Genomic DNA, 14895 nt, shown 5'->3' with positions numbered 1-14895 from the left:
TGGGAAGTACTCCTTCCTAAGCCGATCTTAAGGGACGAAGTCCGGTTCATATAGAAAGACAGTGGAGAGATGTTGCTTCACAACTGACCAAGATAAAATGCTTTAAATTGATGCAAGCTTGTTCTGAAATGATGCGGTGCTCTTGGGACAGGCAGTTGCTGATATCTGAGATTCAAAAGAAGGATCGGAGATTGAAGATCAAGCTCCACTAATTTGTTTCACTATTTTCACATGAGAATGTGTCTCCAAAAACAAAACACATGTAAAACTGAACATTAAACTAACACTCTACTTTTGCCACCCTATCAACCAAAACAGACGAAACCAGACAAGACATGTGACCGAAAAATCTCATGCTGACGTGTATTTCCGTATATATATGAGTGTGTGTGCGCATTCCTGCGCCAGCAAAGAAACATATCAAAACGAATGTGAACCAATTATTTTTAATTGCCGACGAAAATGGTTTTAATTGATTCTCGCCACCGCTCCCTCCGTTGGCACCGACACACACTTGCACGAACCCACCCTTCCACCAGCTGCACTTAATCCGACCTTAACGAAGGGATTTTCGGGACGGATAAGTGACTCTGTGGCGGTGCTGTACCGCTGCATGTTTGAAACCGGGGGGGGGGTTTAACCTTACCGACGACGGCGTGGAGCGAACGAAAGTAAATGGGTAATTGGATTAAAATGGAACGGTGTGTTGATTAGCGAACGGGTATCGACAGAACAACCCGGCAGCGATACAAGCACGATACCAAACACCCAGTAACACACACCAAGTCAAACAAAGCTGACGATGTTACTACCGTTTACAGGATAGTTTATGTTGATCCTTTCATTTTTTGCTTGCTTCATCCAACTACATCCATTACACATCCAGCACGGATCCAACGACTGCAGAAGGTCGAAGATCCGGTTCGAAGGACCACTAATAGAAGGGCAAATGCTTTAAAACTTGCATTACTTTGAGCTGGTGGGTCATTCTGTGGGGAATTGCGGGGAACCCATGTCAAATATTTAATCGGTATCAGCTTCGATCGACTCTCGGAATCCACAAATCGACACTAACCAAACGGAGATACTACTGCCAGCATTCTCTTAAAGCCGAGAAGCGGTGGTGAATAAAGCGGTTAAGATTATTAATTACACATCATAACTTAACCATTCCCAAGTATCGCTTCCCCCGTGAGGAGTTCAGTTTCGGCACAGTCCATCAGTCATTTCCAACGAATCTCCGGTCGAGCGTCGGGTAAGCTAATGAAATTAAGCTTACTCAAAATCAACCCACGACCAACGTTGGGGGGTTCGCTCATTTCCCTTTCCCGAACACACACCATCCGGATGCTCCTTAACGTCCAAATAGGAACAAAGACGACCCGCGCACCTTTGCAAAAGACCGTTTTTTATCATACGAAATGAGCGACGCGCACCGACGTCGGAATTCAGATAAGTGAATCAGGCTAGTTATGATTATGAGGCCTACAGTGAAACGTGCAAGGCTTTGAAGTCGCTACTCTTTGCTGCTGCTGCTGCTGGCGGGCGGGACAGGGACGGTTCGGTTGCGTTCGGTGGGAAAAATTACCGTTCATTTATATGTTGATCGGTGGCGGCTAATTGAAATTCTGGTACAAATTTACGCCCCAAAACTCACTAGTCGCTAAGATGAGGAAGATTCCCCACCCCGACCAACGGCCGATTTGGAAAGGCAGCGATACCGAACCTGAACTGAACGTAATTTCGGCAAATGGTAAAAGTATCTCGCTTAGTTTCTGTTCCTCTTCAGCTTACTAAACCATTTGACACACACACACACACATACTTATGCGATTGTGAGGCTTATCAATCTGTGCAATCTGGCTGCTGCCTTCGGTTACAAAATACGGTGAAACTTTCTTACACCCATCTACTCAGGAGAGCTCCTGCTCCACGCTTCCAAGCGCACCTGATAAGAAGGGCAACTCGTGCAAATCATTGTTGGCAAAACTAGTCCTCACGTTGCGCATCGTTCGCGTCTTCGTGAATAATTCAAATCTCGTTCGCTCCGATTTCGTTCGATGCGCGCGGGAAAGAAACGCCGTCCCTCTAGTTGGTTGGTTCAAGTCACACACACACAGTTTCCCAGTGACACCAACCAAGGAAGACACCCGGAAGGATCTGATTATTCGCCGCCCATCCGCCGCTGCTGGAGCGGTGTTATGTTATGCCTTCTCCAAACTTCCTTCCAAGCATATAAAACTTGCCCCAGACGCACGTGCCTTGGCGCTGAAGACGCTTCAAGAGGAGTAACTTTTCTTACCGTGCCGAAACTTTGCTTGTCACGCGGACAGCACCCGGTGTGTGTGTGTGTGTGTGTGTGTGTGTGTGTGTGTGTGTGTGTGTGAACTTCCGGCGGCGATTTCTTACCCACCCTGTTGGCTGTTGCGTACTGCTGCGTGTCTTTGCGCTATTTTTGCGCTCGTGCAAATGTGTGTGTGTGTGTGTGTGCTGGTGTCCCAAGCCAAGCGTCCCGGAAAACATTCGCCATTGCCCGGGGCGGGATAATGGGACGCGAAATTAAAACAGACAAATTACGAGCCCGGCGCGTCATCACGGCACGACATTATGAAGCCATCTCAGGTACGCACGCACTGCGCTGGCCGGTCGACTTGTCGACCCACGCCAACCAGCGGGCGTGCCAATGGAGAGGAGCTCAGGGGATGTAATCTTTTCCAAAAATCAAAGCCATAAAGCATGGGCGGCTCGCACCAGAGGGGAAAACTTCTTCCAGCCGAGGCTATTTACACTCTGTGTGTGTGGTTGTTTATCAGATTTTCTCGTACCTCATCCACACCGTGCGCGTATCTGTGTACGCCGGATCAGACACGTGCGCAGTTTACTGTCACACCCGATGTCATCGAGTGTGTGTGTGTGCGCCCTTTCGAGGGACTTCACGCGACCCGTGGCTTCACAAAAGTTCCCACAATTATCCATAATTAATTTGATTAACATGACATTACAAATTCCGGCCAGGTCTTTGATTCCGCTGGCTGCGCTTCCTGCTGTCCCGGATGCGTGGCGGGAGGTGGGGATGGCCTACGGTTTTGCTACGGTTGAAAATGGCCTGAGTCCCGGGATCACGGTAATTGTACACATAAATTATTAAATGCCAACAAACTCGTCAAACCCGCATCACGCGTGGACAGAAGGAGAGAGTTCCTGAAAGGACTTTCAAACATACACACAATCAACCATAATTGCATGTTGCATGTCCGCGTTCCGCGGGGTCCAGGGTTTTGGGGTGTCCCATTTGTTCCGTTTCGAGCCGGTGGGGAGCAATTGTTAGCACTTTATTGTTCACTGTGACAACCAGTTTTGATGTGCTGGGATTTGTTGGAGTCTTTTTATGTTTTGTCGTCTGTTCCGCTACTCGACGCGGTGGAGCTGCATTTAAAGTTCACTCCACCAGCACCAGCTTAACTCATTTGCAACATCCGTGCGCATCCTGCGTGTGTGTGTGCATTCCACTCCAAAACAAGTGTTTGCGGTGAGGGAGAAGCAAAACAAAACAAAACGATGCGGAAAAACCCGGGCCCGAGCACACCTCAAATCCGATTGTGGTTTGGTTGCTTTAGAGCCTTCAGCTGCCGAAATGGTGTCGGGGTACGAGTTGTGCTGGAGTGTGTACCCAATAGGGTACACAATGTGCAGGAAAAACAACGGCTACGTGACATAAGTTTTATTGCAACCGTTTAGCAGCGAGCGTTTGTGTGTGTCTGTGTGTGAATATTAATGTATGCGTCACATTTGAAAAGCTACGCTTGGGCAGCGGGAATTAGCAGTGTCATGCTTTAATCGTATTTGCAGATGATTTTTTTTTGTGTCATGTACGGTTCAATAACATTATTATTTCATCAACAGCATGTGATGCAAATGGCAAACCCTCTATAATCCCGACACAACAGTACAATATGTTTAAAATCACTTCTATTAAATACATCGACATTCAAACATTACATTTGATTAATTTGTACCACTAAAACACAGCAGAGCACATGAGGTTCATCACAATAACATTCGAAATTCAATTAACGTCACAATGCAACAATGTAATGCAGCTTGTTATTTGTTCTACACTTTTTTTAAAAATTGATTGCAAAACTGATTGTATTGACGCTTGATGGTGCAAACATTATTGGAAAATCTAAATTGTTTATTTTTAATTAGATGTGTAAATGAAAAACACACGCGCACACAGACACACATTATCTATTTCTGAGCACTGTGCCCTAACTGTGGTTTCAAATGATTGTGATAATGTGCGCTGGAGATGCCTTTTTTTCAGTGAACACATTTTCCAACCAACTATAATTCAACTCAACTGAAAAAAAACTACAATAAACAAAATAAATGTATTGATAATTCATCGACAAAGCTACGGTTCGATGCACGCAGTTTTCTTGAGTGCAGTAAGCGATCTACATCGACTTTATTGCTCCTTCGCTCTCTCTCTCTCTCTCTCTCTCTCTCTCTCTCTCTCTCTCTCTCTCTCTCTCTCTCTCTCTCTCTGACTCTCCTGTTTACGCACGGACAGCAACCCAATAAATTGTACATTTTATTCCAAACGACCAATCCTTTGCCAAACATTGGGCTTACCTTAAGGGGCTAAAATAACCCAACAGCAAAAAAGGAAACACAAAACCCATCGCCCAACGGTATTGGTATTGGTATGACTGCTTCTACAGTCGTGCCAGAAAGCCAAAAGGTGGAAGGTTCCGTTTGTCGAACCCACTTGTTTCGGGCTACCGTTCCATCGGCGGCAGCCGAATCTAGGCACGTAGTTTAGCGATTTGTCTGTCTTAATCAACTGCCGCTTGCCTTGCAAGAATCGGTTTTCGGTTGTCCCAATCCCAGCGGGATTTTGGGTCACCCGGGCAAGACACCGGGGCCTGTGCGTTGGGTGGCACTGGTTACCGGTGGCTGCCGTTTGTTTCGACCACCTCTCCAGGGAGTTTCGGGCTGGTAAGGCAAACGGGGTAAAACGGTAGCAAAATCGCGGAATGTTGAGGCGGAGGTTTGAGTAGCTGTAGCGCTGCTGAAGGAAAATATTGATGACACCGCACAGAACACTGAAGCAGAACAGTGGGGTGGTGAAAAAGAGATACTGAACCGGAAACAAACTTTCAACCCCCGATCAGCAAAAAAAATAGGGGGAAAGGAAAAGATTACCTATCGGTGCCCGTACACACACACACACACACACATACACCGAGACAGCAAAAAAGCACGGTAGTTTATGGTGGGAAGCAAGCGTAACGTGTATATCTCGTTGCAGATATTTTATAATGCTTCATCTTTTGGCCCCGGTACATGTTGGCGTGGTGGGGCGGACATCGATTGGCCCTCTTGTCATACGGCCAAACACGGACATACATACACGAGCGATACGGGAAGAACGGGTTGAAGAAATACCGTGTGTATGTGTGCTTTATGCTTATTGGGAAGATTTTGCTTCTCAAACTCCAACCACACCGCTTGGCGCAAAGGTGACTCAGCGAAGCTAGCACGCCAACTACATCCTTTTCGTTTTTGCTTGAGAGTGTGCCGGCGCCATCCAACAACGATACCGGGTTAGTATTGCCAACTCGTGCATTCACACATCGTTGCAGCCAGGGTACCGGCAGTGCAAATTTTACACCAACTATCGAAACAGCACGAGCACAGTGAGAATTGTGAATATGTGGGACCATTTTTTCGTGGTTCCAAGACGATATCGATGTTGCATGTACCGTACGCTCGCGTGATGCTTTTGGCACAAGCGTGTGCTATATGGTGGCGTTTCTTTGCTTCGCCGTTTCCCCCCCAGAACTCCGTACGTGTGTAATAACGTATCGAAACATACAGTCATCCATCGAGCCACAAGCGATGCTTTTTTTGCTTAAAAAAGCTACGAGCATCGCAGCAAAAGATAATCGAGAAAGGCTTAAGCAATGTGCCAAAGATTGCTTCGGTGTTCATTTTTCCTCGCATATCGCATTCTCACGGTGGGGAAAAAAAAGTTTACTATCCACAGCTTTGGTGGGTGCAACGGAAAAATCTGCTTTATTTGCGATTTTTATTCACAAAATTTATGGACTAAGCTTTTGGCCTGATCGTTCTCTTTCCAGTGGCTTCCTTCTATCAGTTCAAGAAAAGCGCTTTGAGCGCACGTATGCCCAAGCATAAACTGGTCATCCATGGCGCATACACGGTGCTGGGTTCGGAACTTTTCCATCACCCGGCACTAATGGCACACAAACATTGATAAGCAGTTTTGTGCAGATGCTTCATGTGTTAACCCAATTGTAGTCGATTGGCTGTGTTTTCTTTTCAGAATGCATTGGTATGAAATTATATTTGATTGCAATTATTTCGTACTTGAAAAAGCAGTCAATTGTAGTTTTGGACGAATTTCTATGATAAGAACTTATATCTACTCTTTGGAAAACGTTGGAAAACTGATACGCAAAGCAATATCATTACCTTTTCTTTTGAATCAAACAACGATCTCTTTATTTAATTCCTTTTCCCTTTCATTTTTAAGTAATTTACATAACATTGTTTTTTATTCTCTTCGCATTAGTTTAGCAATGAAAAACTATTGCATTTTCCGCTCGTTTAACGTTCACTGCGGTGAATGTTAAAACGACCCTACAAATGTTCTGGTGTAATGACCCAGAACAATGGCAATTAGCATCGCTTGGATAACATAAGAAAACTAGCAAAAAGGTAACTATTTCAAAGAAGAACCAAATACTTTTTAATTCTGGTTTGTTAAGACACATTGTTACTTTTCGACGAATAATATGATTTTAAATTGACATTTTTACAGCATTTTTGTAACGAAAACGCACTCCTTCCTACGTGATCCATATGCTCCCTACAACCACTCCCTACAGATCATCGGCTTGTCGTATCCCCAAAAGCCAAAATCAGACGAAATTAAATTAGAATACTTTGATTTGACCTCATGCATACAAATGAGCTACTTTCGAATGGTTGTGCCTCGCTCCAGCCAAGCGCCCTTTTCCTGGGACCATATCACACCGGGAAGAGATTGTACCCATTCCCAACGGTGAAATCATTTTGGGGAAGGAAGCAACAGCAAAAGAAAGAAACGAGATACACCAGCACCCAGCTGCTTCCCTCGAATTGGATGGCATACCTTTTGGGGGAGGAAAAAGGTATTGCTTCTTCGATGGTGCGTGACCAGAGCTCATGGTGACGGATGCTAACCCATATCCTTCCACCGAGTAGTAGCAGCACAAGACGATGTCGAACGATGTCCGCTGACGTTTGGTATGACATATGATTTTTGAGCTCTCGCGTAAAGACACACATTCCTATCTTTTGGCAGACCAACCTGTTCCTGTCGGGTGAGCCGGATCCATTGCGCGTGCGGACGGAGAGAGAATCCTGATTCAGCAAAGACATGCCCATTCCCTCCGCCAACGAAACAGGCCGTGAACGGTTGCAGGCGGGGAGACAAATGTGAGCCAAACCCTTACCCGGAATGGACGGTGATTTTCAACCATACGGTCATACGGAAGGAATGATGATGGAAATGAAAATTGGGCCAGGAAATGAACGAAATGAAGGTTGTTTTCTATGTTGCGGTACCCGATGTTTATGCTACACGCTGATGATGATGCTGGTGATGGTGATCCCATGCTGCCGGGGGCGAGGCCGACGCTATGGTAAAGTGGAGTAAAATGGAAAGAAAATCAGCAGATGAGGGTAAGGGGTGAGAAGTGTGCAAAGCACGAAACACCATGAAAGCCCATCCAGATTCTCTCAACCGGGATGAAGAGATACAAATTTGCATTTGCTGGCAGAATTTTTGCCTGCAAAGGCAGATTCTCGTCCGGGTATTTTTGAAGTGAATCTGATGCCAAATCCGTTCCGTAGGCCATTCCAACCTAACACGAAGTGATGGTAGCACAGGAGAAAGCGTGGCAGGAGGTAAAATTTTAATGAATTTTGAGCACCAAAACAGCACCACCCCCAAAACGTTCGAAACGATCATGGAAGCCACTGTGAAGGAACGACCGGGCGTACTGGTTCTCGTTTCCCGGGGTCCCTTCTTCACATTATCTATCTTGTCCGTAGTATCATTAAAGCATTACTTTGCCACTTTGCTTGCATGGTTTTTCGATGCGCGGATGGTGTGGAAGAATTTTCTAATTCCTGTGCTTATCACTGTCGGGGTGGGCATTAGCCTGCTTTTCGAAAGAATTTGACTTGCTCTGGAATGTGAAACCAGCTCAACGGCTGGGAGGAGTAAAAGTTTGGTATATTTTCGTGTTAGAACTATTGTATAGTATTTCAGAAGTATTCTAATTGGATATTTTAATCAAATCGAAATGATACATAAAAAACATGATTGTGTTATGGAAATTGCATACTTTCGGGCGTTTTTTCAATGAATGAGCTGCTAGTATAGAAATAGAAGTAGTGTATGAATTTTGACAATTTTTTGATTATATAAACGTCCTTAATGTTTAAGCAAGTATGTAGCAAACAATACATTTAGCTTAAAAAAATATTTACCATAACATCAACTTGAGAAGGTTTAGTCCAATATTTATTTCATGACAAATCTTACTTGGTTTAAAGTAGTTGGTTTATCTAATGCATATTAAACGGTCAAAGGTTAAAGTCACATTAAACATTAATTTATACTAACTTAACAACCAAACCAAAATTCTTGAAACTCAATCATATTGACATTACTCCACCAGACTACTTCGCAGAATTGAATAACTGTTGCTGGCGCGCTGCGTAAACGCTAAACAATTTCAGCATGCAAGAAACATCCGCATCAACTTGCACCATTCAATCATCAAAGGAATTGATTCCGCTGGACATGAAATTAGTGTCAAGCGCTAACAAAACCGGTGAGCTGTCGCCGGCCAAACGTCAAATCGTCTGACCCCTCTTCCCCTGCCTGCCCATTAGGAGCGGCGTTTTCCCCCATTCCCAAATCGCATGTACCACGATGTCCGTGCCACACCACATCACCACCGATGGGAATAGCGTATTCACACTTCAATTACAACGCAATCAGCTGTAATTAATTCGGTATCATCTCCGACCGACATCTCGACCACGAGAGCATCGGGGATCGATGGCCAACTGGGCGCCTCTACTACCCATCCCCAGGAACTTCTCCTTCTCGAACTCCCTGTCTCTTACACGCCCAACCACACATGCAGTGTTTGCTGGGTACCGTTTCCGTTCCGGGTATTTCCTGCCGAGGGTACGCTCTAAAGTCCACAACCAACACCACTGCTCATCAATGCTGCAGACTTGAATGTACACCCCAACCCCCTAAACCCCAGTGCACTGTCCGCAGAATGGCGGTTGCGGACATGTAATACAGGGCGGAATTTATGAAGAGCAAACTGGGCAACCCGGTCGGATGGGCACAAGATTCCACCAGATTCCACCAGAAGGAACAGCGATGGAAGCTGCACCATCACCACCAGCACCACTGGCTGTTAGAGAAATTAGGATCGAGGATACGAGCAAACCGGAGCAAATTTCCATTCCCGCACGCTTCGACTGTGCCTCTACTTTGTCGTCCGCTTTTCTACACCACCGTGAACCACCAAACCACCAACCGCATAAACGCTCAAAACCCCGGGACAGCCCATGCAACAAACATTAATTAAGTCAATAAAATTGAAATTTACGCTCCACCGATCTTGTCGCATTAAATGTTTGTGCAAATGGAAATAAACACGTTTCCAGCTCGATGCAGCAAAACCTAACCGCTCCAAACCGTGCCCTCACTCACCCCTCACCCGACCCCCCTCCCCCATTCCACACCGTTCGAATGCGGTTCAACAGTTTTCTGCACCGGCATTTTTATCTCGTTTGTTTGCTAGGGGTTTCCTTCGGTTCCCTGTTGTTCACCCTGTGTTTACCCGTACGTTTACCCGTGTGAGGGAGAAGCAGAAGATTGTTTTTCTATTTTCATTTGGTCTGTTCTTGCTTGGCTTTCGTTAAATGTGGCTCAACGGCAAAATGGTAAGGTTTTCTCTCTTCGCACTGGATACTGGAACAATGTCTGAACGTGGGCTCTCGGGCGCGATTGTCAATAAAATCGTCCCGGGAAAAATGGACACTCCAACCAAAACCAAAAGAAAAACTCCGATTGCAGTGAACGGGATACAAAGAGATGCCCGGAGAAAAACACACACCCAGCAACCGCAATTCAATTCACAATCTGAGGACTTTTATCTCTTTATACGACCTTCTTCGAGCGCTCAATCATTCGGTCCGAGTGCAGCCGGTGCCCCATTATCACGCAAACACGGGGGCGGACCGACGGACAGACGAACAGCAGCAAACTACTGCAGCGAATTTAGTTTAATTCATTATTTTGCCTTCATCAATCTGTACGGGTGCTCGTCTGCTGCTGCTGCTGCTGCAGTGGCAACTGCAAGCAACTGTAAAAAAAACAGGATCGAAAAGTGAACTCGTGTGATTCGCAGCTCGCTAGTTTATGTTTCCTATCCCGCTTTCGACTTTCGGCCAGGTTGCAGTATTTGCGGCTCAACTTGGAACGTGATCCCGAGGTGAGTCGGCCGTTTCACCAGTGTCGGGCGCCTGGTCGCTCCTGATTGTCCTACTTATTCGAATAAAAAAAAAAAAGGAAAAGCCAGGACCCAGAACGTTGCAGAGATAGAAGGATTTGGATCCGTTGCTCGGTAGCAGTGAATTGTGATGAAGTAGCTCCGGAGAGGAAAAACAAAGCAGTAGCAAGTAGCGCTTTTTTCGTGAGTTGCTTCCATTGCTTTGCGCATCGCGCAAGGGAAGAGGCGGTTGCTAAGACACACCACATTGCTTTAATTGGAATCGGGTAAAGTGATCGGGTGCGGGTAGTTTCCATATTATCTACTTACTTGCGACTTTGTTTCTTTTCATTCTTCAGCTCTTTCATCAGTGGCTATTGCTTGTGAAATTGAAACAAAAAAGGGGTTTTTTGTTTCTTCTTTTGACATGAACAGGTTTTTTTAAGTATAATTTTTTTTCAGTCTTCAGTCATGATCTGGCTTCTTTACTAGTTGTTGACTTAACGTTCTAAGTAGATTGGAGATGACTGATTGTTCATCAGTGAATTATTTATCTTTTAAATATATTTTTTACTGCTCTTGGTGGGTATTTTTGTTTTAAAAAGCTGATAAGAGCTTCTTATGTTGCAAGTGTTAAACGTAGACAGTATATTTACAATGAAGCACACAAATTCAAAATTGAATTTTTGGTTAATAAATAATAAACGGTCCACAATTTTGAATGCTACTAAATTGCAACAGTGGACGACTTTTAAATTTAATCGACCTTTTCTAAGCTTTTTGGCCGACCCAGCCCAGCTTGTATTAGTCATTCCCAATCGTATCCGCCCCACAACGCACCACGTAGGAAAAGCGGCAAAAGGATAACGTTCGAACCCACTCAACCGGCTGCTCGTACCCGACTTATTGGCAGAACACTCGTCATCGTCTGGTGCTCGAAAAACTAGCCAAATCTCGGCGCACCTAGTGTGCCAACGTACCATCCATGGCATTCCATCGAATTTCCATCGTCTGTCACTTGCCACTCTTCAACCATCGGAGTTAGAGAAGTTTCAAACGCTTCAAAGCCTGGCAAGTGGCAACGTTGGTGCAAACTAACAAAGTGGAAATTTTTACTACCCCAATGTACTATGTTTTGAAGTGTGGGTTGAGATTGAAGCGGGAGGGAGAGATAGAGTGAGAGAGAGAAAGAAAAAAGAAGAGAGCGTTTTTGGTTTAGCTGACAGTACTAGTTAACTTACACCTAGAGCCAGTTGAGTGTGGCTGGCTGCAATAGTATTTAGTACATGGCTACGAGAGGATTGATCCTTTTTTGGTATAACTTCACAGTAGTTTTGGTGAGGTAGGGCAGCATTAGCTTTATTTTAGTAAGTTTCACCAACATCCGTTCTAGCCATGTTGACCCAGCAAAGGTACATTAGAATGAGCTTCGTTTACAATGTACTGAGCTACTGCCCAAGCAAGCTGCTGCCCTTCCCCCCAGAACACAATCCAAACACGGTCCATTGCACAAGAGAAGAACATTGAACAATATAAAAAATAATCGATTGAAGCACACAGCACGAAAAAAAAACAACTAAACAGCCATCAAACCCATCGACGAGCAAACGTCCGGTTTGCTGTTGCCACGGCTCGCCGCAGCCATGTGCTTTTCTTGCATTCGAATTTTCATTGATTTTTCCAGCCTGCCAGCCTGCCCGTTGCAGACGTCGTGAAGAACGATTGTTATTGGGTAGAACGGAAAGCGGAGCAGGCAGTTCGGCAATTGGAGCAGGAATTGGCATTGTAGAAATAGATTGACTGAGCCCGCACGGCGCACAGCGAACAATTGGGGTGGGTTGTGTTTGTGTGCGAGTTTTTTTTCCCGGTTGTTTTAGCAGTGAGGGCTCCCCGATGGAGGGCTGAGCTAAACTGGCGCACGACCGATGAAGTAATAGAGCAATAACGAGGCGGACGGGAATGGGGTGCAAGAAGAAAAAATACATTCGCTTGAATGTGCTGTTTCGATGTCGCTGTGTGGCGCGGGAACTGACAGATTCATAAGATATTACTAACCATCATAAATATGGTGACAATAAACATGCAATTCCGGAAGAACGATCCATCCATCCAGCGGAAACACAACGGCCCCTGTGGGCCCCCGCGGGCCATTATGCTGGGAAGCTATCCAGATGGTAGATAATCAAGGACGAAAAATGAAGCGAACAGAGCCGCCGAAGACGACAGAAGGCCGAACGAGAGAAGAAAGCAACACAAAAAAAAAAAAAAGAAATGTTGCTGTGACAAACAAACGGAACCCGAAAACTGCGCTCAATTTGATTGATGATGAGACTGGAGGCATACTTTTTAGCAGAGACACAGGCGTTCGCTTCGGTTTTTTGCTGCTGCTGCTACTGCTGCTGCCACTAGAGCTCAATAGTAGTAGCAGCGAACGGTTTCAAGTTGTCTGCTTCCCCCCAATCGGACCAGATTCCGCTCCATTTTGACTGACTCTGGCGGTCTGGGCCTGGGAAGAGAAGACATCGTTAATCACGTTTTGGCCGGAAGGTCCGAACGCCTGCCCGAATCTGGCTAAGAGGTTCGCTTCATTTTTCCCCCCGTACTGCCCGGTGGAGCTAGATTCGAAACTCTACCGAACGGTAGATTATCACAAAGCACGGAAAAGTGGTTCCTTGATGCAGTTCCCTGATGTACATTAGAAAGCAAGCAACAAACCCACGCAAAGTGCCGGGACCAAAAGTGGCTACAACTTCACTAAGCAAAACGACCAACGGGACGGTTCGGCTCGGTGAAAGCAACCACCCGCCCCAGCAAAGTCCACCAAAAAAGGCTTCAAAAGCAGTGAAGTAACGCGGTGGAAACGCGACAGAGTGAAAACTTTCTTATCTTACCTTGTATCGTAAACGAAGCGAATAAATCACACCGTCCGTTCCTCTGTGCACACGGGGCCCAGCGGAATTGCCTTGCCACCGTCTGCTTCTGTCGGCTGACGGCTGCTTTCCTGGCCCTCCATTGGGCCTGGGTCCGAATGGGTGGTAAACACAGTCGGCGGCTCACAAACATCGGTCAACTGCTACGCACGAATTTCCAAAAATCACAGCGCTCACCGGTCGCTTGACGCACGCCGAAGAGTTTATGGAGGTGAGTAATTTTTTGCGCAAACATTCAAGCAACAAGAAACCTCCCGCGAGTGACGTTAAGCAGCCCCTAAAGCTCTTTAGCGCTTGGCTGGTAAAGACCGGAACGTAGCACGCACACACTGACGCACACACTTTAACCGAGAGCTTCCGACAAGATCGATTAAGTCCAATTTCACTCATCACTGGCTTGGGTGTCTGGTGGAGCATTCCTTTCCTGTACTACTGCAAGAATAACTTAATCCTATTTGAACACTTCACGCGAGCAAGCAGGGGGAACATTGGGAACGGCACACACTTCAACACAAAGGGCACCACGGGGGTTCGGTACAAGGGGCACGGGATTGTTTCGCATAATTCGCCGACTGACTTTGCACTGCACTGCACGCCCAATCGTTCGGTGCGTGGGTCTTTTGGGTGAAGATGTTGATCGTACTTCCAGCGCCATCACTTCTTGGGCCGCCTCTCCGACAGCTGCTGAGCGACAAGGTCCCATTTTTTATTTCGCTGCTCCTGCAATAGATTCGCCTGAGGACTGCGCCCCTGAGGCACTGTAATGGAACGAGCAGAAGTACGCGGTTTTGGGCCCACACGTACGGTGCGCCGTTCGGGGTCGGCAGAGGTTTTGAGCAAAGCCTCGATGCAAGAGAGAGGCCCCAACCTACGCGATAGACGGCTGGCGTTGAACTGAACTGCATATCCTGGTGCTCGTCTTCGAAGGCTCCTCTTGGCGCTCGGTAGCTCCAGCGTATCCTTCACCTCGTCCGCTAACCACTCCCTCACTCTCTCTCTCTTCCTCTTCCCTGCTTCCTGCTCGTGTCGTTGGGGACCGAGTCTTCACACCCGAACTATGCATACACACACCCGTCGTTCGCCTGTCTGCATCACGATTCCCGACGCTGGAGAGATCAATGAAATGGTGAGCGGTGTGACGGTGAGGCAGAGGACCGCTTCCCCACACACCCGCAATCACAACACGAATGGCTTGTCACGGGCGGGGGGGAATCCTTTCGGGAACGATTCGTTTTTCAACGTTCAACGCCCGCTCCCGAGTGAGACGTTCGTGTTTCGGCGCGGCGCGAAATCACGACACCCAACCCAACGAAGAGCCGCGCATCCCCCAAACAAACCCCAGGAAAGAAGAGGCAGCAGCAAGT

The 14895-nt window shown here is 46.5% G+C and overlaps 1 long non-coding RNA gene across 1 annotated transcript in view; it reads right to left on the bottom strand.

Moving 5' to 3' along the window:
* Positions 1-14398, bottom strand: part of LOC121594436 — a 130991-nt gene extending 116593 nt beyond the window's left edge. The window contains exon 1 of the long non-coding RNA XR_006004972.1: positions 13493-14398. This is a non-coding gene — a long non-coding RNA (uncharacterized LOC121594436). The remainder of the gene's footprint in view (positions 1-13492) is intronic.
* Positions 14399-14895: the final 497 nt, after the last annotated feature.

The sequence above is a fragment of the Anopheles merus genome, chromosome 2L (genome assembly GCF_017562075.2).
Source record: "Anopheles merus strain MAF chromosome 2L, AmerM5.1, whole genome shotgun sequence".
NCBI classification, from domain to species: domain Eukaryota; kingdom Metazoa; phylum Arthropoda; class Insecta; order Diptera; family Culicidae; genus Anopheles; species Anopheles merus.
This window is presented reverse-complemented; position numbering and strand designations above follow the sequence as displayed.